This window comes from Pinus tabuliformis, chromosome 5_1 (assembly GCF_031772625.1).
Source record: "Pinus tabuliformis cultivar Carrire ecotype Pingquan chromosome 5_1, CPIR1, whole genome shotgun sequence".
Lineage (NCBI taxonomy): Eukaryota > Viridiplantae > Streptophyta > Pinopsida > Pinales > Pinaceae > Pinus > Pinus tabuliformis.
In genome coordinates this window covers 565,209,317-565,235,272 of record NC_142305.1, presented here as the reverse complement: position 1 = coordinate 565,235,272, position 25,956 = coordinate 565,209,317, and positions in this window count along the sequence as shown.

Below are 25,956 nucleotides of genomic sequence, written 5' to 3'. Positions count from 1 at the left end.
CACCAAAAAGGATGCAAAATTGGACACAAAAGTAGAAAAAATGGTAAGAAAATGGGCATAAAAATGGCTAAATTTTGGTTTCAACATTGGATGCAAAATGAGGTGCAACAAATGATTCAAGACTTGGTGCAAAAACAAATGCAAAAGTAGACGAAAATTGGCTCAAAATTGAATGTGACATTAGACACAAAATGGGATTCAAAGGTGGACACAACACATGGTCCAACATAGGGTGAAAATTTAGATGCTCAAAAGGATGAAAAACTGGATGCAAGAAATGTTGTTAAATATAATGCTAAATTGGATGCAACAAATGATGCAAAATTAAGTGCAAAATAGGATGCGAAAAAGGGAGATAGATGAAACGAAAAAGTGGAAGAAAAAATGAGGAAAAAATGGATGAAAATTTTGGCACTAAATAAGATTCAACATATGGTGCAAAATTAGATGCAAAAAATGATGTAAAAAAAGGCAAAGAAATTGGTACAAAAATAGATGTAAAAATAAGTACAAAATTAGAAGCAAAAAATGGCATCAGACTAGATGCAAAAACTGGCACAAAATCGATGCAAAAAAGGCACTAAATCAGATGCAAAATATGGTGTAAAACTTGATGCAAACTACAACACAAAAATAGAAGCAAAGAATGGCACAAAACAGGACGCAAAAAATGATGCAAAAATAGATGCAAAAAATGGCACAAAACTAGAAGTAAAACCTATTGTAAAACCAAATGCAAATCTTGGTGCAAAATATGATGCAAAAAATGATGCAAAATTTGGCGTAAGAAAAGGATGCAAAATTTGGCGCAAAAAAAGAAGCTTTAAAAATTGTACAACAGAGACAGATTTAGTGCCAGGCTGCTCATCCCAATGGAGAGAAAAATACACTAAAATCTAGTGATAAATTTGGTGTAAATTGCCTATTTTGTTGTAGTATATCCTATTGTTTTGGTACCAAAGAAGGATGGTACATGGTGCATGTGTGTGGAATTTAAAGCCTTAGAAAAGTCATGTTAAAGAATTGTTATCCTCTTCCTCGGATTGATGTTTTTCTTTATCAATTGAAAGATGTTGTTTATTTCACTAAGTTGGAATTGAGGAGTGGCTATCATCATATTAGGACTGTTGAAGGATATATTTGGAATAGAACCTAGAAAGCAAAGAAAGGTTTGTTTTAATGGTTGGTTATGCCATTTGGGCTTTTTAATGCTCCTGCAAAATTCATGTGAGTTATGAATGATGTTTTAAGACCTTTTCTTGATGATTTTGTGATAGTCTACTTAGATGACATACTGATTTTCAGCATGACTTGTAAAGAGCATGTCAAGCATGTTAGGCAAGTTCTAGATGTCTTAAAGAAAGAAAAGTTGTTTTTGAAGATGTCTAAATGTCAATTTGGAAAAACATCATTAGTATATTTGGTTCATATTGTTGGAGGAGATGAATTGAATATTGATCCCTAAAAGGTTGAATTCATTTTGAATTGGCCTAAACCCAACAATGTAACATAGGTTAGAAGATTTTTGGGAGCAACCCAATATTGGAGAAATTTCATTTCTAACTTCTCATTAATTGCAACTACATTACATACTTTGATAACTGCGAAAGAAGTTTTTTAGTGGAGAGGAAAGAAGAAGAAATCCTTCGATGCATTGAAAGAGAGAATTAGTAAAACGCTAGTTCTTGCACTTCCAGATCTAAAGGAGTCATTTGAGATATAAAGTGATGCAAGTGACCATGCTATGGGAGCGATCTTGATGCAACATGGAAAGCCTATTTGCTATCATTCTGAAACCCTTAACAGTGCAATAATTAACTATCCAACATATGAAAAAGAATTGTATGCTTTGGTGAAAAGTTTGAAAAAATGGAAACATTATTTGATGGGAAAGGAAACTATCATTCACACTAACCATCAACCATTGAAATAATTGCAATCATAAACCAAGCTACAACAAGCGAGGAATTTCATATGGATGGGTTTCTTACAACAATTCCACTTAGTAATTAGGTATAAGAAAGTTATCTATAACAACGTTTTCGACATGCTATCAAGACCAATTTTTAGTGCATCCATTATTCTTAAGAATAATTATGTCATGAATGAGAGCTATGTTGGATAATATGATTTAGATGGAGATTCTAAGGATATATATGCAACTTTGTGTCAAGGAAACCAAGTAGAGGAATTAGATTATCATGTTCATGATAAATTATTGTATCATCTTGGCAAGCTATGTATTCCATAGGGTGAAAGAGTCAACATCATAAGGGAGGCACATACTTCTCTTATTTCTCACAACTTTGGGACAGGAAAGACGGTGGAACAATTACAGAGGTACTGTTATTGGCCTTGTATGAATGAAAGTGTTTCATGATTTATAAGAGGATGTTCTTCACGTGCTACTAGTAAGCCTAGAAATAGAAAGTTGGGATTGTATACTCCACTTTTGGTTCCTTCCTGTACTTGGGAAAGTGTTTCTATGGATTTTTTGGGAGGGATATTTGTGTCTAGGAAAATTCATGATTATCTTTATATTGTTGTGGATCATTTAAGAAAAATGTGTATTTTGATGCCTTGTAAGAAGCAAGTTATTGTTGAACAGACTATACAAATGTTCTTTCAAAATGTATGGGTGCATTTTGGGTTGCCCACATCAATTATTTCTGATCGAGATTCTCGATTTATTGGGAAATTTTGGTCAAGCTTATGGGGACTCATGGACACCAAGTTGAAGAAGAGCACAAAATTCCATCCATAAACTGATGGCCAGACAGAAGTGGTGAACAAAACAGTAGTACATCTCTTTCATGGATGTTGCAAAAAACATCCTAAATTTTGGGATGAACACTTACACTAAATTCAACATGCTTACAAGTGGACCAATCATTCATCGACTCAAACATCTCAATTTCAGGCATGCCTGGGATACTTACCAAAATCTCCTTTAGATTTTATCTTTGGGAAATATTTTTCTTTTGATGGACATAATGACACAGATAAGGCCCAGTGATTTATTGAATAAGTTCAATTGGTGCATCAAATAGTTCAAGAATATTTGGAAAATAGTCAAGCCACGTACATGACAAGACATGATAATCATTGTGTTGACCACAATTTTCAAGTTTGAGACGAAGTTTGGGTTTACATTAGCAAGGACAGGCTTCAAGGAGAAGGTAAAAAAATAAAACCAATTAGATATGGACCTATTAAGATTTTAGAAAAGATTGGTAATAATGCCATCCAGTTGGATTTTCCTCCATATATGCAAATCTATGAAGTTTTTAATGTTGAGAAGCTGAGATTATATGAGCCTCATTTGATTGAAGATCAAGGAGAGAATGTTTAGATTCCATCAATTGAAGATTTGTCTCCTGAATATATTGAAGAATTACAACAAGATACTATCCTTGATAGAAAAACAAGAACTTCAAGAAGAGGGAACATGGAGTACCTTCATGTGCAGCTCCACGAAACAAATCCAAGCAAGAATAAATGGATTGAGATTGGAAGGGCGAGGGAGTTGTATCCTAACCTATATATTGATTGAAAATAGTCTTTTGGTGATACAAAATATTCTGGTGGGGAGGAGTGATCCAGGGGATTAGTAAAGTGTTCAAAAATGGAAGTGTTCAAAAATTCTCGAAACTGGTGCCAAAACGTAGATCTCATTGTCCTAAATCTAATACAACTTTAATCACTCAAAACTGATATAGTATGCAATAAATATTGCATTCTAATCATTTTTCTAAATAACTAAAAAAATTTCTAGGTTGAAGTATAGGACTGCTAATTGGGTAGTCCCTACGATGAGTTAGCAGTTTGATTGTGCACCCCCAGTCCAATGACAGGATAATATCTAAATTTATCACATGGTCAAATTTTTGTTGGCTGGTGGTTTTATTAGGTGGTACAATGGATGGGTACCACATAGCCCAATCATGCACTGCCACATGGCACCTCAATGGTGAATAAAATTTTGTTAAGGCTAAATGATCCTCAACCGGGTTTGAACTGGTGACCTCATCGAAAACACCGCAACACTCTACCATTGCAATGTTAGTGGTTCTCGTTAACCATAATGGAAAATTTCTATTTGAATGTTCCAAAATTCAAGTTTGGGGATTGGGGCCAGGGCTAAGCCCTGGCACCTAATCACTACACACCCACAAAATCGGAGGCAGAGCAACCGAAGGCTCAGGGCTTAGCCCTGGCCCAAGGTCACACCACATGTCACATGACCCAAGGGAGTAGAGGTTGCGGGTGTTGTCAGGGCGAGAGATGGGTCGAAGCCTAACTACAATTCCCATGAATCACCATGGAACTGACAATAGAGGAACTAGCACTAATGTGGAGGGGGATCGGGTATTGCCTGACCCCAGGGCATATGAAGAGCTACAAAAACATGGGTGAGCGGGAAAGGTTCCATTTGACGAGTCTAGAAAAACAGGGACCAACGCCGGGATCTATGCACTGCTGGAACCATGGCCCAAAGATTAGGGTCTAAGCCGGCGGGGGTGGGTGGTTATGCCCAGCCCCCGCCGCATGGCCCATGTGGCCATATTTTTCCACCCAAGGGTCATTGGGAATTTAAAACAAAGTGACATTTTTCACCCGAATCAATGATAATCCCACTGGCACAAGGCACAATTCATGGTCGGTGGCTTCAGAAATGGAAGAATTCGTAGAACAATTAGACAAAGGGTCTAGTTTATAGAGTTGTTAGCAGTAAATACTTCTCTAGAGCATAGATTTCTTAGTTTTTGGCCAAATTGAGCCTATCAAGAGCACAATTTTGGGATTTGGGGTCTTCTGAAGCCATGGGAGACATTATTTTTACATTATGAGCATTGTAAATCCATAAAATCATAGATTTGAGAACTTAATGAAAGAGGCCCAACATTAGAAGTTGGACCAGAAGATGTAGCCCAGGAGGGGTGAACTCTTTTATCATTTTGTTGTCTTGTGTTGTGGTGTATGGTATACTTGCTCTATTTTTATGCTGCAAACTGAGTTTAAAAACCATAAATTTATGTACGTTTTTAAATTGATCCATTGCCTAAAAGACATAAAAATTTACTTGCAAATTTTCCATAAGCCTTCAAGTTTGCAATACAGATCACTTCCATGTGCATTATGTTGTTTACACCCCAGATCTTTTGTAAATAAGGATAGCACAGGCGCTTCATGAAATTATAGTATACACGCTAATGTGCATTATAAATGTAGTGTACCAATTCTTTTACTTGTATGAAATATAACCTTGCAATGGTGCACCATTTTTTATTAAGCATTGGGCAATTCATTTCAATTAAATGCACCGATGCATATAGTATAATATGTGCACCACTATTTTTAAATTAAAAACCCCACAATGATGCACCATATTTTTTATGCACTGAGGTATTCATATGTTGGTTTAGTATCGGGGAATCATGAGAGTGTAACACCGGATCAGAAAAAATGAATTTTACAACCGCCATTTTTTAAATTTAACCCTTTTCTAGTGTTATCAAGTAGTATACGCATCGATGCACCTTATTTACTTAACGCACTGCTATTTTTTATTTTTATAAAAAATAACTCTACCATGATGCACCATATTCAATTAAGCACTGGTGCGTTAGTGTATTATAGACACACCATTAAAAACATCCTATAAAATATCCGCCCACCCAACTCCACTACAAATAGATTTTTGGGCTATTTTTATAGGGGCTTCTGCAAAACCTTCTCGATATGGTATTTTCCTTGTAGTGAATACTTCAATATGATCACTTGTTTGATTGAAAATAAAGGAAAAATAAAACACTTATATCCCAAATTAGAGGATTTGTGAAATTTCATCGAGAAAGCAGACATGGTGGACATTAAGACCATCAATATGATCTTCACTTAGAACAACATACCAGGTGGTTTAGCAAACATTTCCTCTAGGTTGGATAATTTTCTCACTTGTAGCAATGAATTATTAGTGGAGATCCTTCCCTCAATGGGCTCTTACCACTAGCTTATCTACCTCTCATGGAGAATATTTGGCAAACCCATCAGGTGTCTTTTCAGGCTTGAGTAGTTTTGGATCACAAATCACAACAAAATTCATGAATGGTGGAAAATCATGAGCCACATAAAAGGATAAAAAAAAATGTTTACTTTTTAGTAAAATCTCAAACATATCAAAATCCTCAAACAATTGAACAATGAGGAATTTGGTGACATCTTCTAGGAGAAACAAGCTCTAGAAAAGGAAAAGGCCTCTCTCCTATAGGAAATCATAATTAATGGCCAAATGAATGAAAGTAGGGACCTAGAAGCTTCTCTCACTACGAAACTGGAGGATCGTTACAAGTAAGAGAAGGTTTACTAGAAACAAACATCTAGATTTAGCTGGCTCGAGGAGGGGCAGCACAACACCTCATTTTGTCATATCTCCACTATACGACACTACTCCCTGAATCAGGTCACATCTCTCCACACTGAGAATGGAAAAATACTAGAGAAATAGGAGGAAGGATCTTTAAGCTTCCCTAGTAAGCGACAACTCAAATCTACTCTCTAACCCTCAACCTCAACACAAGGAATCCATCAATAAGATCACAACTTACATACCCAAGCTAGTCAGTCACCACTCGTCTCTTATCAGACCCATCGATGTCAATGAGTCTAGTTAATAGATTCATCATATGGTTGATGTAAAAAACCCAAGACCTCATGAATTCATGGTCTCCTTCTTCAATTATTGATGAAACTTTCTCCACACTGATATCCTTGAAATCATGGAAGATTCAAAAGCACATAGATGCATTCTCCTAGATTTCAATTCCACTTTTCTTGTTATGATGCCAAAGGAGGAAAAAGTATCTTCCTTGGGTAAGTTCTAACCTATTGAACTTTTCAATGTCATTTACAAACTTATATCGAAAATGGATGCCAACTGCCTGACATCCATCCTGCCTATCCTTATCTCCCCTGAGAAAGCTGGTTATGCGCAAGGAAAGAAAATCCTTAATGGTATCATCCTAGATCAAGAATCCATCTGCTCCCTCAAAACTCTAAAGCGACCTAGCATACTAATCAAGATGGACCTCTCCAAAGCTTTTGAAAAACTAAATTTTGGACTACATGGAAAGTATTCTCTTAACCTTTGGCTTCAATTACCACTGGACTCAATGGGTCATGTCTCTTTTTCCATGCCCTTCTTCTCTATTATTGTTAATGGATCCTCTTCTACCACTTTCAAACCATCTAAATGAATAAAGCAAGGTTAATCACTCTCTCGTTTTATTTTCATCCTCATGGAAGAATGATTGGGAAGATCCATTAAGGAAGCTCTTCAATAGGGTACTTTACAAGGCCTTTCTCCCCATGATGATATCACCTTCTTGCACCAACAATTTTTAGATGACACCCTTCATTTGAACCACCCATTGGTCAAAGAATCCAAAAGAGTCAAGGAAACCTTATACCTTTAATTGGAAGCTTCCAGAACCTCCATCAACTTGGAAAATTCCAAAATATTTCTCTTCAACACCTCCCCTATCACCCAAAGAAACATTATTAGTATTCTTGGCTTTTCCCTCGCCTCCATTCCATCCAAATACATGGGATACACCCTAATTCACTGATCCGAGAAATTTTCATGAGTGCTTTAAAAAAAAAAACCCATCATACAAGACCTTTTATTGAAACTTAGATTTGCATGTGAAATCATAAGCAATGCATATTCTAACAATTTTAGAAAATCATAAAAATGAAACAAGTAACAAATAATCATGATGCACACATAAACACATGAAATGATAACAAAGTTCATCTAGTCTGGACTACATTCCGAGCCCTGGGTCAAAAGTGGGGACGTCGATTCATTAGTTGTTGCAAGAAGATGACGAGTCCATGATGTAATCTCTATCAATACAATGATGAACCCCCTTATCTAAAGTGGCATGTCTCTCTACAAAACATTCTCTGACAAAGAACTCTCACTCACAAGATATTCTCCTTCAACATGACAAGAAACAATCTAACATAAAGTGGCATAGAATGATCCTCTCACAATGTGACATACATGGATCTTAGAATCAAATCAGCATCTCAGTAAAAATGAAATGAACACATGACAATAATTCACCTTACTCCAAGTCTGGGGAAGGCCTAGAAATCAACTACTGCGTTGAATAAATGGCGTGCAACATCGCGTTCCTTGAGAAAAACCGTGAAATATGAGTATAAACAAGACTCCTTTCTATGACAGTCAAATCTTGGATCCCAAGGAATCATTTAGATTCCTCACAAGATTGTATTTTGGACACGGATGAAAAATATGCTGATCAAATGAAGAAATGCACTGCACCATCAGACTCTTGGAAAAAAACTGGTTCAAATGAGTATAAACTTGACATAATTCTGACACATTCAAAATTCTGCCTCCATGGAATGTCCAAGATTCCTCATAGAGAATATTCTTTGGAATATTCCCTAATATATGATCTAACAATATTCCTAAAATCTTCTTGAGATTTGTGTCTTCATTGGCCTTCCTACGGCCTCATCTCTCATGTATTCTCCATGGTTCCCTTTCAACCATCTTAATGCAATTTTATAACAAAGTGTGAGGGTGAATAAGACAAAGTGCGTGGTTGATAGAATGCTTGGCATAGTCATATTAAGTAACTTGTTGTTGAGGAGGTTTTTGGTTCAAACCCCATCGACTCCCAATTTTTCTTTAATATGGTTTTAAAGCTCAATTTTGGTTTTAATATAGTTTTCAAACCATATAATATATGGTAAATGTATGTCCATCTTGTAAGAACCCCCCAAACCTTCAGAATAAGAAAAGAATGGAGTTAGAACCATGCCAAGGTCTCTTGGGCCTTATGGCAGGCTATCATTGGTCCACATCATATGCCACTTTTGTCACCTACTTACCATGTGTTGACTTGTGGTGTTGCCACATCACCTGCTTGTGGGTCCACCTGATTTGCTAATTGAGATGCCACATTATCTATGTGGGTCCCAATAGGCCTACTGACTTTGTTGCCACGTCTCATCTATATATCCTAACACATGGCAGAAGGTTGACTTTGACTTTGGCTTTTTTCTAGTTTGATGAAAACTTTGACTCAAAATAACTTTCACATACAAACTCAGATTAAGGTGTTGTTTGTACCATTAGAATCATGACAAGGTTTATGTTATAGTCTTGGTTTTGATGAAATCCAAAGATTTTTATTTTTATTTTTGAGCCATTATGGAGGCAATTGTATCATTCCTCCCCGCTAACGAGATTTTGGTCCTCCAAAAGCATGAACACTATCTACAATCTTCTTTGTTCCCTCATTTGCACAAGTGCCCTAATAGGCCAGACTTCATTCTCCTTCACCTTTCTACTTTTGATCCATAAGTGATGAACCGATGCCTACATCCTATGCAAATCTGTAGTATAATCTTGCAAAATATGTGTTCTTTTAAAAGGCCAAAAATAACCCAAGAAAACCCCATACTTGCTAAGAGTTTATAACACACTCATTGGTCAAGTATACATTAGAATAATAAAAAAGCCAATACCCTAGCTATCAATAAAGGAAAAAAATATCACTATGTTGCATTTATAAGTGGTGGCAAACACTTCATCACTTTTACAAAATTTCACAACACATGGTTTAAAGAATGTGGCCATGACATACTACTATCTTTAATACCACCATTTCTCACTCAACAAATTGAATGGGCCATCTCCCTGTACCTAATTCACTTGTTGAAAAACTTCATAAGTTGGTTCATTCGTAGGTGCTTTATCCTTCTCTTGATGTTGCTTTGGATGGAGCCTCCAACATGTGGATCTCTAATGTACACCTTTGTTGCAATGGTTGCAAAATTTCATCTTTTGTCATACTTTCCTAGCCTTATTCCTTCTATAATGCAGAGAAGGGTTTTCTTGTCTTCTCCCTTTCCTTGTAGCCATTTGTTTCCAACACTTGGAAACAACATGGTTATACAAGCCACCAAAACTACATGGCTTTAGATGCCATAAATTCTTCTCATCATTAGCAATCTTCTGGTGATCAAAATGAACATTACCATACTAAGACTTTCTATACCTAACTTGGTTGTCTCTGGTGACATTTTGGTGATGAGAGCTTCCCTTAGCTCTTCTTCTATAATGTGCACTATCATGGGAATATTGTGATGTGTTCCCATCATCCTCTTTCCTTTATGGTTTCAACAATGCATTGGATTTTTTTTGTTTTTAGAACCCCTTTATTCTATTTCTTTAAAACATTCTCCTTTAGTGTATCCCAATCCTGCAAATTGAGGCATTTGTATAACCTCCACTCACTGAGTAATTCCTTGGACATTAACACCAAGTCCTCCTTTATACCCCATCTTGGTAAGGACTCTCATGTTGGTTCCTGAAATGGGAACTTCCATGCTTCAAACTGAAATATCAACGTGTGGAAATGAAACTGAAGAACTATCAACATTGTTTACCTTAGCTATGTATTCTGAAGCAGGTGATGATGGCTTCCCTAAGCCTTCATTGCACTTCAACTTCTCCAAGGCTTTTTTCATGGCTTGTAATTGAAGCTACAATTTCTTCTTCTCCTTCTTATAGAAGTATCCTCAATTCAACATTCTCTGCTTGAAGGCTCTAATTGATCTCCTCATTTGAATGATGAGAAGAACATGAAGAAGAATAATATTCAGCTTAAGATGGAGGTGTAGCACCATCCTCTACTCTCTCTTTTTCCTCTTCCTCTTTTTCTGTTTTCTCCTCATAATCTGCATACATTATATATACCATGTTTTCCATCCTATAGAATACCTCGTAGAGATATTTGTTATCCTCCACTTTCCTTCTTGTCACATGCTAATTCACAATCCCTGGAAAAATTGTTAGACCACTTTGATAACAGTTCATTCGGGAAATTTTCGTGACTAATTTCAAACAAAAATCCTCCCCCATCATACATGACCTTTTACTGAAAAATACATTTTCTTGTGAAATAATGATGAAATCATATTCTAATAACTTCAACAAACCATCAACATGAAACAAGTAACAAATAATCATTAATCACACATAAAAACATGGTGTGATAACAAAGTTCATCCAATATGGACTAGACCCCTGGGCCCTGGGAAAGAGTAAGGAGGTCGCTTCATTAGTTTCTGCAAGAAGATGATGAGTACATGACGTAATCTCTATCAATACAAGGATGAATCCCCTTATCTAGAGTGACATGTCTCTCCACAAGACGTTCTCCTACAAATAAATCTCACTCACAAGATGTTCTCCTTCAACATGACATGGAACAATCTCACATAAAGTGGCATAGAATGACCCTCTCACAATGTGACATACATGGATTTTATAACAAAATAATCATCTTATAAAAAATCAAATGAACACATGACAATAATGCACCTTACTCCAAGTCAGGGGATGACCTAAAAATTGACTACTCGGTTGAAGAAACAACATGCACCATCATGTTCCTTGTGAAAAACTGTGAAATCTAAGTATAAACATGACCACTTTCTGTGATGGTAAAATCTAGGCTCCCCGGGAATAATTTAGATTCCTCACAAGATTCTCTTTTGGGAACATGCGAAAAACATGATTCTCAGGTGAAGTAGTGGACTACACCATCAATGTCCTCATGAAAATTCGTTCAAATGCATATAAATTTGACATAATTCTAATACCTAAAAAATTCCCCCCATGGAATCTCCAAGTTCCTAAAAGATTCCTCATAAAGATTGTTCTTTGGAATATTTCCTAATATATGCTCTAAAAATATTACTAGAATCTTCTTGAGATTCATGGCTTAATTGGCCTTCCTGCACCCTCATGTCTCATTGATTCTGCATGGTTCCCTTTGAACCATCTTAATGACATTTTATAACAAAGTGTGGGGTTGAATAAGACAAAGTGTGAGGGTCGAACAATAGTTGGAACAGTCATATTAAGTTAATTTTCATTTGGGAGGTTTTGGGTCCAAAACCCATAGACTCCCAATTTTCTTTAATATGGTTTTAAAGCCCAATTTTGGTTTTAATATGGCTTTCAAACCATATAATATATGGTAAATGTATGTCCATGTTATAAAGAGTCCCCAAACCATGAGAATAAGAAAAAAATGGAGATTACACCATGCCAAGGCCACTTTGACCTAATTTTAGGTTCCATGTGGGAGAATTTTATTGGGCCTAATGGTAGGCTCTCATTGGTCCACATCATGTGCCACTTTTCTCACCTACATGCCATGTGTCAACTTGTGGTGTTGTTACATCACCTACCTATGGGTCCAAGTGGTTTGCTGATTAGGCTACCACATTACCTATATGGTTCCCTCTAGGCCTGCTAAATTTGTTTCCACATGTCATATGTACATCTTGCGATGTGGCCGAAGGTTGACTTTGACTTTGACTTTTCCCCAGTTTAACTAAAATTTTGACTGAGTGTAACTTTCGCATACAAACTCAGATGGAGGCATCGTTTGTATTGTTGGAAATAGGATGATGAGCTCTACATTCCGGTCTTGGTTTCAATGAACTCAGAATACTTTGATTTTTCAGCCTTTCTGGAGCCACCTAGATCACTTACTCAAGTATCAAGCATTCATCATGGAGAGATCTCCTGGAAAAATTATGAAGGAAACTTGACAATTGGACCTTCAACTCTTTGAACATAGCCAATCATATTATTCTCCTAAAGTATGTGCTCGCATAAATTCCCACCTGTCTCTTCTATGTTCTAGCTATGCCTAAGTGGGCTCTGAAAAATACAAGAGATATCCAAAGAAATTTCTTATGAGGAGGCCTCACCTCAAGGAAAAATGGTATCTCATCAAATGCAAAACCTGGTGTCTCTCTAAAGTAGTTGCAGGACTAGTAATGCATGATCTAGAAAGTGATAATAAGGTTTTGGGAGAAAAAAATTGATGGAGATGGGTGGAACATATAAAGGAGAAATGGGTGAAACTTTGGCATAAATACGCCAAGGAAACGAATAGATATAACCTAATATGCATCTTCTCATAGGCTCAAGGCTCCATCATATGGAACCTAACAAGTCTGCGTCAATAAATAATTGGTTCAGATGCACAAATTCTAGGTAGTTAGGGATGAGAAATCAACAATACTATCGTATGACTCCTAGTAGCAACTGCCTAGCCTGAGAAACTCCTTTCAATTTCCTCAAATTCAAGGCCTTGCTCAAATATTAGGCAAATTCATGTATATAAATATTGGCTACAGTATGAAAACTTAGGTGTCCATAAATCGAAGACATTAATGCTCTGTTCCCGAAGAAGACCCTGAAATAAATAGGCTATCCTTGGAGCAAGAAATCAAAAAATGGATTATAGTGAAGGAAAATTGCCCTGGCATCTTGCGTTTGGGCTATGAAAGTGTTGGAACCTTCACAATCAATTGTATCATCTAACAGCTCAAGCCCCACTAGCAACCTTATATCCATTCTAGAAGGAGCTTTGGACTCATAATACATGGCCAAAAGTATCCACATTTACCTAGCTTCTTGCTAAACGCCGCATCCTCACATGGATGAACTTGCACAAAAGGGGATTCTATGGACCCTTTTAGTGTTTCATGTGTAAAAGTCAGCAGGAATCGATAGATCACTTGTTAAATTCTTGTGATGTAGAAAATAATCTTTGGAACAAGTTGGCACCAGGCTTCTAATGTATGGATAGGGTAGAAGGAAGCATTGTTCAAATAATCAAAGACCTGGTAAAAATTTCCCTTACAGAGTCTAATATTTAATTGACTCTGAAATATGGCTCCAAGATTCCTATCCTAGAAAATTTAGAAGGAATGAAATCAAAGAATATTTAATGACAAATACAAAACCAAAGATGACATCTAGTTTCTCATTCACAAACATCTAGAAGAGATCTTCTTTCCCTCCATCTAGGAGGATAATTACTTTCACGGGCCCTATAATGAAAAGGTTATCCTAGCTTGGTGGAAACTTAATGTCTCCCACCCCCAAGGGAACATAACTCATCCTCAGGCCAAATCACCAAGTCCGAACACCTGGACTCCTCTGATGGAGAAGCACTATAAGCAAAATTTTAATGGATACTCCAAGGGAAATCTAGGGGTTGTAGGAATTAGTGGAGTCATAAAAAATCATAGAGGGGAAATGATCAGAATATAAATGGGATATATCACACAAGAACTCAATAATGTAGCTAAACTTAAAGCCTTAATTCAAGGTCTCCTCATTGTCTGAAAGAGTGCACTCCACTCAATCATATCGAGGGAAATTCTCAGCTCATAATCTAAGATGCTTGAAAACTTCATAATGGATCACCACCATCAAAATTATCCATAAGATAGAGACTAGATCAAATCATGCAACACTTGGCTCAAATTCTCAAGCAACAAGAAGCAATAATATTATCCCATGTTTGGCACAAGGCAAATTCCCTAACAAATTTCCTAGCAAACAAAGGGGGTGGAAGAGCAAGTTCAATGTGAGGACATGCCCTTGGCAACTCCAAAAATTGAGGCTTAGGTTTCCCACCTTAATGACATAGAAATGAAAGATCTCAGCTCCTTAGATCTAAGTGATAACACTACAACTGATTTGGGGCAACTATCACATTTCAGCACTACATGAGGTTTTAGTGGGAACGGATGGGTGTCGACCATTCTCCGAACTCACCATAGGCCACATTCATTGCAACCAAAAAACAAAGGTTCAACTAAGGACAAGGAATTTACACGTCGTGTGAGATAAAATTTTTGTCATTATTGTGTATCCCAAAATTCACTCCCTCATCTTCTCTGTTGTACAAGTGGATGGTCACTAGGGTTCTGGAGGGGTAGTGAGACTGAGGTGGTTTCAGGTCAAAGGAAAGCATTACACATGTTTTTTTATCCTGGTGAGGGTAAGCGTTTGAGTTAGAAGAGGTGACAAAGGTCATGTGAGCCAGCCTCTCCATCCCTAGTATGGTCAAGGCGAACAACAATTTGATGAGGACATGCTAAGGCATATCCACTGCCTTGTTGCTACTATGGAGGCACAAGAGAGAATTAACACAAACAATTGCTACTAGGTTATCCAAAATTTGATTGGTAGACAACTCTGGGAGAAATAAGAAGCTAGGGAAAGAGTCAGAGGTGAAATAACTAAAATCAACACCCACTTGGTTCGCACGTGCATAATCTTATGGAATCTATCTAGAGCGATGGGAATTCCCTTTCCCCCTGCCCCCCTCCTCTAGTGTCCTCCAATTTGAATGACGAAATAAAAGAAACAAACTCTTCTCATCAGGGTCAAAGATTGTCTAGTCTAGCTCATCCAAAACCTCAAGCTAAGAAACAAAAGGTGGTTAGATTCCATAGCTCTCTTTAACTAGTGGGATAAGCTCCAAACTTGGCCAACCAAACTGGTGTTGAGAGCCAAGCCAAGGGATAACCCTCATGAAGGGAGGTTGACTCCTACATTGGGAAATCGTTCATCGAATGGGATCATCCCCCTTGGCTTTTAGGACACGACAACCCCTTTCTCTACATGGAGCAATAGTAATAGGCTAGGAGGGAAAAATGCTTAGCAAGCCAAGGTTCAAAGGGAGCAATCACATCTCACCTAGACCAAGACCGACCAGGATGAGGAACAACCTAAACATGCATGCTAAATTACCAAGATATTCATTTTTAGTGTCCTAATTTTACATGTTACTTTGTTTTTCTTGTCTACTTAGTTGTAGCTATGTTTACTCTATTTTGGTGTCACACCATTATAATTATGGCTTAGAACTCTTTGGGAGACCATCTAGTTTTCCTCTCATGGGAAGATGGTCTCTTCAATTCTCTCCGCAGCACACACATGCTTTTTGTTTGCAAATAACTCCTGGATATAAACTACTACAAACCTTCGTGATTGTATTTTATGTAATTTTTAAAAGTATATAAAATTTAGCTTGCTAAAAAAATTAAAAAAGATTAAAAAAGATTAACAAAAGAACAATTTATTTTATTAAAATCCAATATTAAAATTCATAATTTATAATTATAGTTTTTTTAAATATAAATTAGGATTAATATAATTCTATTTAAATATAGTTTTAATAAAACTATTTAAAAGTTAATTAAAATAATCAAACATATTTTATATTAAAGATTTAAATTAATTAAAAAACAAGTATATTTTATTATAAAGGGACAAATTTGAATAAAGAAAATTCTCAAAATTGTCTGGGAGAAATCTTCAATATTGCATTTTCAAAGTTAATTTCTAACTAATATGGTGGAGGGATTTCATATTTGAAAAAATTCCATCATAACTTCTATAAAAAATAATTGCATTCAAATGGCTATTTAACTAGTTAAACTAGTTAAAGATGGAATGTAGGAGCGGCTTTGTTTCCCTCCATCGCTTCCTTGTATGATAAGGTCTCCGTGAGATGGTTCTAATACTCCTTACCTTATACTATTGCAAAATACATTACCGGTTGACAACAATAGTTAGCCAACATGAGTTAATACATTACCGGTTGACAACAATAGTTAGCCAACATGAGTTTATAAGTATGTACATTTGTCTTAATTTTTTGATATGACTCTTAGGAGCAACAATTAATGTTGATTTTCCATGACTTTTGCCTAAATTTTTGGAACACATTGTAAAGATAGATGATGTGAAATATGATGAAGGAAGATGGGTTTCTTTTCCTTTCCATGAGAGACAAAATGGAAGAAACAATTTATGCCCTTCTTAATTTTTCCTTGATCCACAATGTATTAAATAACATATTATTTTACTTATTATAAAAAATTAAATTTTATACTGAATATGGAATAACTATAAAGAAATAAAAATACAAAACTCCAAATTTCAAGGATATTAGATCAACATATGTAAGTTATTTCATTTATAGATCAAAGTTATGGTTTTATCAACTCAATCTTATGCGATATATTGGAAATTTCATGTTTGGAATATTATCCTCCTTAACCACCTCTTCCTAGGTGACTTTATACATTCAATTATGTTCATAAGAAATATGTAAGTCTCAGACATAAACTATTATTCCAATTCCCCAATCATAATCATCTCTTTTATTCAACCCATAGAAAACACATGATTGTATTTGAGTCTCATTTCCCAACCTAATTTTTTTGGAATTTTTTATCATTTTAATGATGAAACTCTATCCTCCTTGTCACTAAATAAAATAAAATAAAATATTTTTTCCTAATTTTGTGAAGAACTGGTTTTGGAATACATGTGATAGACTATTTGTTTAGAAAAAGTGACAGGAACCTAACTTTATATTTCAAGAATATTGGATCAAAAAATTTATGTTATTTCCTTCCTAGATCAAATCCATTGTTTGATCAAGCCCATTTTAATGAAATATCTTAAATTTGGAAAAATATCATGTTTTGAGTATTATATTTTTTGGATACCTTTTCATAGGTCCTCTTTTCCATTCAATTATGTTTATAGGAGATATAGGAGATATGCATGTTTGAAACGAAAATTACTATCCTAATCCCCAAACATAAATATTTTTCATGTCACCTTATTTTATCCAAACCATAGAGGACAGTGTCCATGTTACTTTTTTTATGGCTCCTTATTTTATCCAAACCATAGAGGAGAGTCTCCATGTTACTTTTTTTTTATGGCTCCTTATTTTATCCAAACCATAGAGGACACACTCCATCTTACTTTTTTTTTCCAAGCCATAAAGGGAAATAATAATTGTCTTTAGGTCCCATGCCTAAGATATTTTGGGTTTAGAGTTATTTATTATTTTGTTTATGGAATTCCCTCCCCTCCCACCCAATCAAAGAGACTAAAGATATAATTTCCTAATTGTGTGAAGAATTGATTTTGAAATATATGTGACAAAGTATTCATACATTAAGATGGATTCCTTTTCAATGAAATACACATCTTAGGAAAATATTTCAGTAGTTCCCCTCATATCGAACTTAGGGTAAAGAATCTTTAAATTTTATTAACAATACTCTCAAGGTTGTTACAATAATATATTCATTAAGACCTCAACATTTTTCTTGTCAAAATTGAAACTGGGTGTGGAGTATACAAGTCCTTAGAAAGAACAAGTTGAGCTAGACCCAATATTGAGATGGGTTTTATAACACTTTTTAGTAAATTCAATCTACCACTAATTGAGGCTCACTTGTGATACCAAGAATAGAACCTTATATATATCTTGTGGTAAAACCAACCTTAATGGTTGAGGTCTTAATTCAAATAGCTTCAACAAAAAATTAATATGGTTATAAGGAAATAAATTTGATATTGAGGATAGTGTAAGCTAATCCATCCTTCTAATGAGAAGCTAGTTTTAATGGAAATATGGAAAAACAACAATTTATTGACATGGTGGAATTCTTAGAGGTACATATACAACTTACTAAAATATAGCATAAAAAGTTGAAAGTAGGAAACCAAATTAACTTCTAGAATATATAATTTTTTTTATATTGAAAATTTGTATAAGTTAGAAAAAATCATATTATTATAAAAGTAGTATGCTACTACTTTTACAATAAAATTCTATTTGAGATTGGAGTATTCCCTAAAATTGTTTTTGTCTGACTAAGATATTTTCTTCCTCAAGCGTAGGTAATCAGGTTAATGACCCAAGACCTAGAGGCATTTGGCAAGAGTGAAAGCTTGCCCCATTACAGACCACCAACGGGTAATTCCAAGTGGCATGGTTTTCCCTGAATAATAATGATGAGTCAACCTCCATTCATGGATAGCAGCCAATGATGGTTGCCCCCACTATTGGCTTGTCAAATAAGCTATGATAGGTTTTCCCACAGTTAAAAAAAAAGTAGTATGCGACTTTCTCTTTAAAATATAGTGCACATGTCAATGTCAATGCCACAAAATTGGTTTAGCATCTAAATTTATCCAAACAAATTTGTATAATTATAAATAATAGTTACCTCTCTCTCTCTCTCTCTCTCTCTCTCTCTCTCTCTCTCTCTGTATATATATATATATATATATATATATATATATATATATATATATATATATTCTTTCTATTGGCTTGACTCACAGGGATTTGAATATTGAATCTCGTGTTTTACATAACAAAACAATCTCCAATTGAGTTGCCCCTCGTGGAAATTATCTCTCTCTCTCTCTCTCTCTCTCTCTCTCTCTCTCTCTCTCTATATATATATATATATATATATATATATATATATATATAATTTGAAGAATAAGCTTGAATAATTATAAGAAAAGTTAAATAATAATGTTGTGCTACAAAGTTTGGAAGGAAAATTATGTATCAAACCCATCGAAAAAGTAATTGAATAAGCTCATAGAGTTAGGCCATGAGTGTAATAAAAGATCTTTGAACTTTATAATTTTTAGTTTAAAAGAGAAGAATGATGATGGCATGTTAATAATAGTCAAGGAATAACCACAAAATAAATTACAAATTCAAGCAATTTGTCTCATCATTTAAGAAGCTAGGGAATTGAGTGTAATTAAAGAGATTTGAACCTCATTCATTTGTTTTTGTTTAAAAGAGAAGAAATATGGGGACATGTTAGTAATAGTCAAGGAATAACTACAAAATAAATTTCATATTGAAACAACTAGTATATCATATCATTAAAGAGGCAGTGAAATATAATTGAGCATAAAGATAGGTGAATTTGTATTAAGGTAAGTTCCAAGAACTAGAAATGTAAAATTAATAAGTAAAAGTTCAAGCTTAAAAGGGTCAAGGATATTTATAAATGAGGACCTCATTCATTCCACATGGCCAAGTTGAATTAAAGGGATAAAATAAAGGTAACATATTATAAGGAGGTGATCAACCCTAATTTACAAGATTATAAGTATCTCTCTATTTTGTTTAGCTTAAAGATGAAAATAAACATTGTTAAAATAATAACAAACTCTCATGAGATTCATAGTGATATAGAGTGATGGACAATTTCTAAAATTTTGTGGGTTGAGTCAAAGGATCTTAGCTCAAGTGCTTTGGTGAACAAATAATTCCACTGAGTGGGTTCAAGTCTTCAAGACTTCGGAGACATGTTGTAACTATCTTGTTTGTGGCATTTATGAAATATTTTTATTGGTGCAAATTACCAATTCTCAAGAAATTTTAGTTTTGGTTAAAAGAAATTATTTTGGGTTGAAAGAATTTGTCAACTTTATAACATTAAAATATTAAATATGAAACACACCTTTCTTTAAATTATCCTATATGTACACTCACAATAAATTAAAATTTCAAAATATTTGAGTCAATGAAACCCTGAAACTATGAAATCTAACTTTCAGGATATATAAATTTATGGTTTGAACATAATCAATCACTTTCTTTTAATATGTAATAATTGTCTATACTTATGCATCATGTAATTTTTTTTCCATGTGGATGGGGGAATATATATTTATGGAAGAAACAAAAGAATCATGTGTTTTAAAATTGTAACACATAAATTCCGATGGGGGTGACGAATCGGGCTAAAGAGGTTATGCATGGGTATTCATGACTACCATGTGGTCTTTGGTGTGAGGACCGACCTCCCCTTCCTCGCACGACATCTTGTGTACAGGAGACATTATTGTTGTTTGTGCAAAACCTCCATCAACCTCAAAGCAAGTGGGAGGAGGCGACCATTAGGTTTATGGAGGGTGGTGTGGTCTTCTAGTAGGAAGTCTAGGCATGGTATCATTTTGGAGAGAGAAGATTGATTTCTGGGCACGATAATAGACAATATAGATATAACCTTGTCTGGAAAAGGTAGCGAATTTGTTGTCAACGTCCCCTCCCCAGCTTCCAGGTCAGTAACTTGGGTAATTTCCTTGTTGGGGTGTGGTCTTTAGAATCATGTGTTTTAAAATTGTAGCACATAAATTCCGATGGGGGTGACGAATCAGGCTAACGAAGTTATGCATGGGTATTCATGACTACCATGTGGTCTTTGGTGTGAGGACCGACCTCCCCTTCCTCGCACGACATCTTGTGTATGGGAGACATTATTGTTGTTTGTGAAAAACCTCCATCAACTTCAAAGCAAGTGGGAGGAGGTGACCGTTAGGTTTATGGAGGGTGGTGTGGTCTTCTACTAGGAAGTCTAGGCATGGTATCATTTTGGAGAGAGAAGATTGATTTCTGGGCACGATAATAGACAATATAGATATAACCTTGTCTTTAAAAGGTAGCAAATTTGTTGTCAATGTCCCCTCCCCAGCTTCCAGGTCAGTAACTTGGGTAATTTCCTTGTTGGTGTGTGGTCTTTAGTTTTTCTGAGTGGGAAAGGATTTGGGCCTCTGGTTCTGAAACTAATTCGAAGGTCCTACTATGGGTGGGTTGGTTCTCTTGTGTGTTAGGGTAGAATTTGGCTCGTCGTCCTCAGTAGTTCTTTCTCAGGGTTTTGCAAGGTTAAGCTGCTTCTATGGCATGAGTGTGTTGGAGTTCAGGTGGTCTGGTCAGTGGTCATCTTACAAAGGGTCAGGGACAATGAATTGTGAGTCTAGCTCCCTATTTTCAGTTGGAAATTGTTGTTCCATACTCTTCTCCTAGGTTGCTTGTATGTGGTCCTCCCAGCGTGGGTGAGGCGATTCTTTATGGCTGAGTTCTAGTTGGTGTAGTATTTTGTTGTTTAGCTTCATCCCTTCTTAGTGGTGTCGATTCTATCATAATGCACCTAGTACCTCACATTTCCCATTCTTCTTCCCAATCAATTTATAATTCAGATGGTCAGAGGGGCAAGGAGTCTCCCTTACAGGTGGCAACAATGACCACTCGCTCTAGCTAAGGCAGTAGAAATGTTGGTCGTTCAGTTTGGGTGGTCTTTAGGGCTCGAAATGCTCTTGGTCATGGTGGCTTGACAATAGGTCGTGGGGATCACACCTCGCGGGCTCAGTAGAAGGGTGGAGCAATGCGTTATGAAAGCGCGAGTGGACGGGGGAAGATGAGTCATTTGGGGTGCAGACAAAGAAAAAATGTCAATGTTGTTTGGAAAATTGTTGGCATTTGATCCAGTCGGTACTAGAATGCTTGAAACCTTGGAGCGAGTGCGACAAGAAGAGCATGCAAAGCTTATTACCACATTGAACAAAATGCATTACTTCCAGTGCCATATCCGAGAGCGCATCATGGTGGTCTCGCAAGGCCATAATCCATTATCCGAGAAGGTGGAGAATTTGGAGTCATGGATGACCCACTTTGAAGAGAATGTCTAGTGTTCCTATCGTCCTCCTGCTCCTCCAGGGATAAATCTAGACAACCCAACTTATATTGCTTCATATGACTAGCATGGTTACAGGTGTTTTACTTGTTTTATGTGTCTACTAGTGTTTTTGGCCTCCTAATTTGCGGATTGTCTCTAGTTGTATTTCCATTTCTTTTCCATATGCTAATTGCAGTAATCAACAAACTTGGTTGGGGTGAAACTACCTACATTTTGCTACTAAGGTACCTCCTTTTTGATGAATGAATAGAATCTTGATTTACAATATATATATATAGATATATATATGAGTTTCATGCATGTTAAATATGTGGACCATTGTCAAAATTAGAGATAATAATGAGTTAAACAAATGAATATGTTTTTATTTATTTCATCCAAACCACTAGCTTTGTCATTTCAAAAGTAAAACCAAAATGGCAAACTCATTCAACACATAAAATAAAAGAGACAGTTATAAAAGTACAAATAAGTTTTAATTATAAAATTATGTTAGAAAATTTAGTGCACATTATTACAGTGTGCATGTATTATTAACTCCAATATTTCATGTTTACATAAAATAATAACAATATAAAACTCCCTTATATCCTAATTTCATGTTTCAAAAGAAAATATTTAATGTTGAAATGTTGTTTTAAGATCATGGTATCTATTTTCCTTTTTTAGCCATAATCAAAAACCCTAAACTCACTCATCTCATTTCTGTAAAAATAACATACCTCGTGGTTGAAGATCTTATTCAAAATGCATATGGCTTCGAAGCTTAATTTTCCCTATAAAACCATTTTTTCCTTTCTAACAACCTTATTCAAAGTGGTTAAGGCCTAAAAGATTTATTTCCCTATAAAAAAAATCTTATTTTCTTTTTTAATTAAAAACAAAAAATACATAACTAATGTTAAATAATAATAATAATAATATAAAAACTCAAAATGCCTAAAACCTTGAGCAACTTTCTTTGACGTATAATAAAAAAAACAATTTTCATATTTAATAATATCATTTCATAACAACATTTTCAAAAATTCCGTATTATTGATTGAAAGCCAGGCAAATAAAACATTACAAACCATACAATGGTAGAAGTTTTAAAATGAGAAAGATAATATCACACTCTCTGTCGATTTGGGTGGTCTAATCGAGGAACCATTTCGGTAGCCTAATTGAGGATTAAATGCCTCAAAAGAGCAATGATGCTTACAAGCACAATACAGTGAAAAAGAGTAACTAAACTGGGCTTAAAAGCTTGATAAAATATCACATTGCCACAGACAATTACCAATATTGTTCACTGAGAAGATTGCCACAGAAATAATTCACTAGCTCTGCTATAATCTTTGTCGAATTCATCTGAATTGAAAAATTGGTTGTGAGGCATACCATAAGGTGCAGGTTCATGAAGCAAACCCTCAGCCATTGTTTGTAAGAAATGTTGTCCAATCACGCTTGGGAAAATCCTCACTCTGATTACTATATGTCTCAATAACCTCTTCCTTTTCCTACAGATCCACAGAGTTAAGAGAAGTTTGAGAAGTAATAGATTTATTAACGAAGGCTGCAGCGGCTACAGTTGCCTACATATCTTTCGTTGCATTAGATGTGGGGCAAGGAAGATGATTGACAATTTCCAGGAAATTGAGAAATGTCGAATGGCCTTCCAAACACAAAGCGACCACACTGCGTGCACGAGCCGCCATTTCTGGGAGTGGAGAAGGAGCCGACCCAGATGCGAGATTTATTATTGGGTTCTCTTATTTCTGATACCCACTTCCCCATTTATGTTTCCTCACCCCTCTGTACATCGGATTCCGTGTTTCTCCACTGCTCTTAATCTTTCTCCCTTTCTCCACCCACCTTTCATTTGATTCCATTAGCTGGACTTTATCATCTCTATAATCTGCCTCCTCGATATTAACAACATCAGTTGTGCCGCTGCTAATTTGTTTTGTGGGTAAATCTAGAGTTGCTGCATGGGTTTTCCCTTCTTGGTACGCTGTATCCATTGACTTCACCTCTTTGCCTATTGGGAAGAACATGGTAAAATTTATTCAATAGGAACCATTCACTGCCATTGGCTTCAGCAGTGGAATGAGCGGAACTAACTTTTGTGAATGAGAGAACACCAGAAAGGGTTGAAGTAGAGCCTATCGCCTCCAAATGAGGTAATGTTTGTTCTTTTAGGCAAAGACTTTGTGTGGTTTTCGTGTGATCATTTTTTTTTGTTCCAGTGAGAAAAAAGCTTTATATGATATAAACTGGAAAATAAGTACAGAATAGAAACTATTACATATCATTTGGAAGATGATTGGAAAAACATGTTTTCTATCTCTCATAAGGGGAGCAAGTGAAAGCTATCATGTTGGAACTATATATCGATCATCAAAAACAAGATCGTATAACCTTGGAGCATAAAGTTTTAGTAGTTCCGGGACAGTGGATATCCCTTTTTGTACAACAAAAATGCATGTATAATTTAGAGCAGTAATCAAAATTGACATATACAGGAAAACAAAAAACAAAAAAGAGAGAGAGAAAATCCAAATTTTGCAGAAAATAGAGATGCTTGGATTTAACCCAGAAATAGGAAGTCCCCCATGTCGTATGTATTGTGCTCCCAAGTGATCTCCAAGTACCAGTTGCCAGGTGCTCCAAGCAGTCCTTTTTTTGATAAGATGTCTGCATCCATGTTCTGGGATCTACCTATGTGCTGGATTGTATAGTCTTCCTGAAGCTGCCAAATGAGCTCTATTCTCTTCAGCCATCCTTGTAATATAAGAGTGTTAATGGAGGCCTTACATAAAACTTGATCAATTATGATCTTCAATTCCCCGTATATGTGCAAGTTTGGGATATTTAGAAAGTTGCTGAACCACAAGAGACCCCAAAGAGCAATTGCTTCCGACTTGTTGTTGGTGTCGTGGCCTCCATTCCAGAAAATCTTGTAAGATAGTTCAGCTAATATAGTAATCCAAACCCCACATGCACAGGAAGCCCTTTGTGCTGCTCCGTCAAAAAAACCCATTGGGTACATAAACTGTGAGTTATTATGCACGTGTGGGTTGTTGCTGGGACGATTGGGTCGTGAAAAGAAAACAAAGAAATTTGTTACAATTCGATCAGAGACCTGTTGAAAGTCCTCCCTTGAGTTCTGAAATAGATACTTGTTCTGCCAGTTCCAGATGGCCCATATAATAAGTAATGGAATGGCCCTCCAGGAGGATTTCTGAGTGCTCCACCACATCAGAGATTCCTTGATGGAGGAATGCAATAAATATTGAAAACCAAAATTTTTAGACAATTTCTTCCATACCTGAATAGTATGTTGACATTGCAGAAAAATATGATTGTTGTTTTCAGTGTCACTTTTACAGATAGAGCATATACCCGGCCCTTGCCATTGTCTTTTCTGTAAGTTCTCCCAGATGAGATTCTTATTGTGAAATACCAGCCAAGAAAAGATGATAGTTTTATTGGAATTCTTGTTTTCTAAAGGAAAAAGGGAATTGTAGATCTGCTTGCAATGTTGATAACTTGGAGAGAGAGAAATAAGTATCAACAACAATGATATTATCAGTTGTCATCTTGCCCTTCCATGTGATTGAGTCTCGGGGTCCTGTGTGGTAGATGCCAATGTTTTTGATGTTTGCTATAATCTTGTTCCACTGTAGGGCCATGCGGCCATTTAGGCCAAGAGTGTGGGCCTTT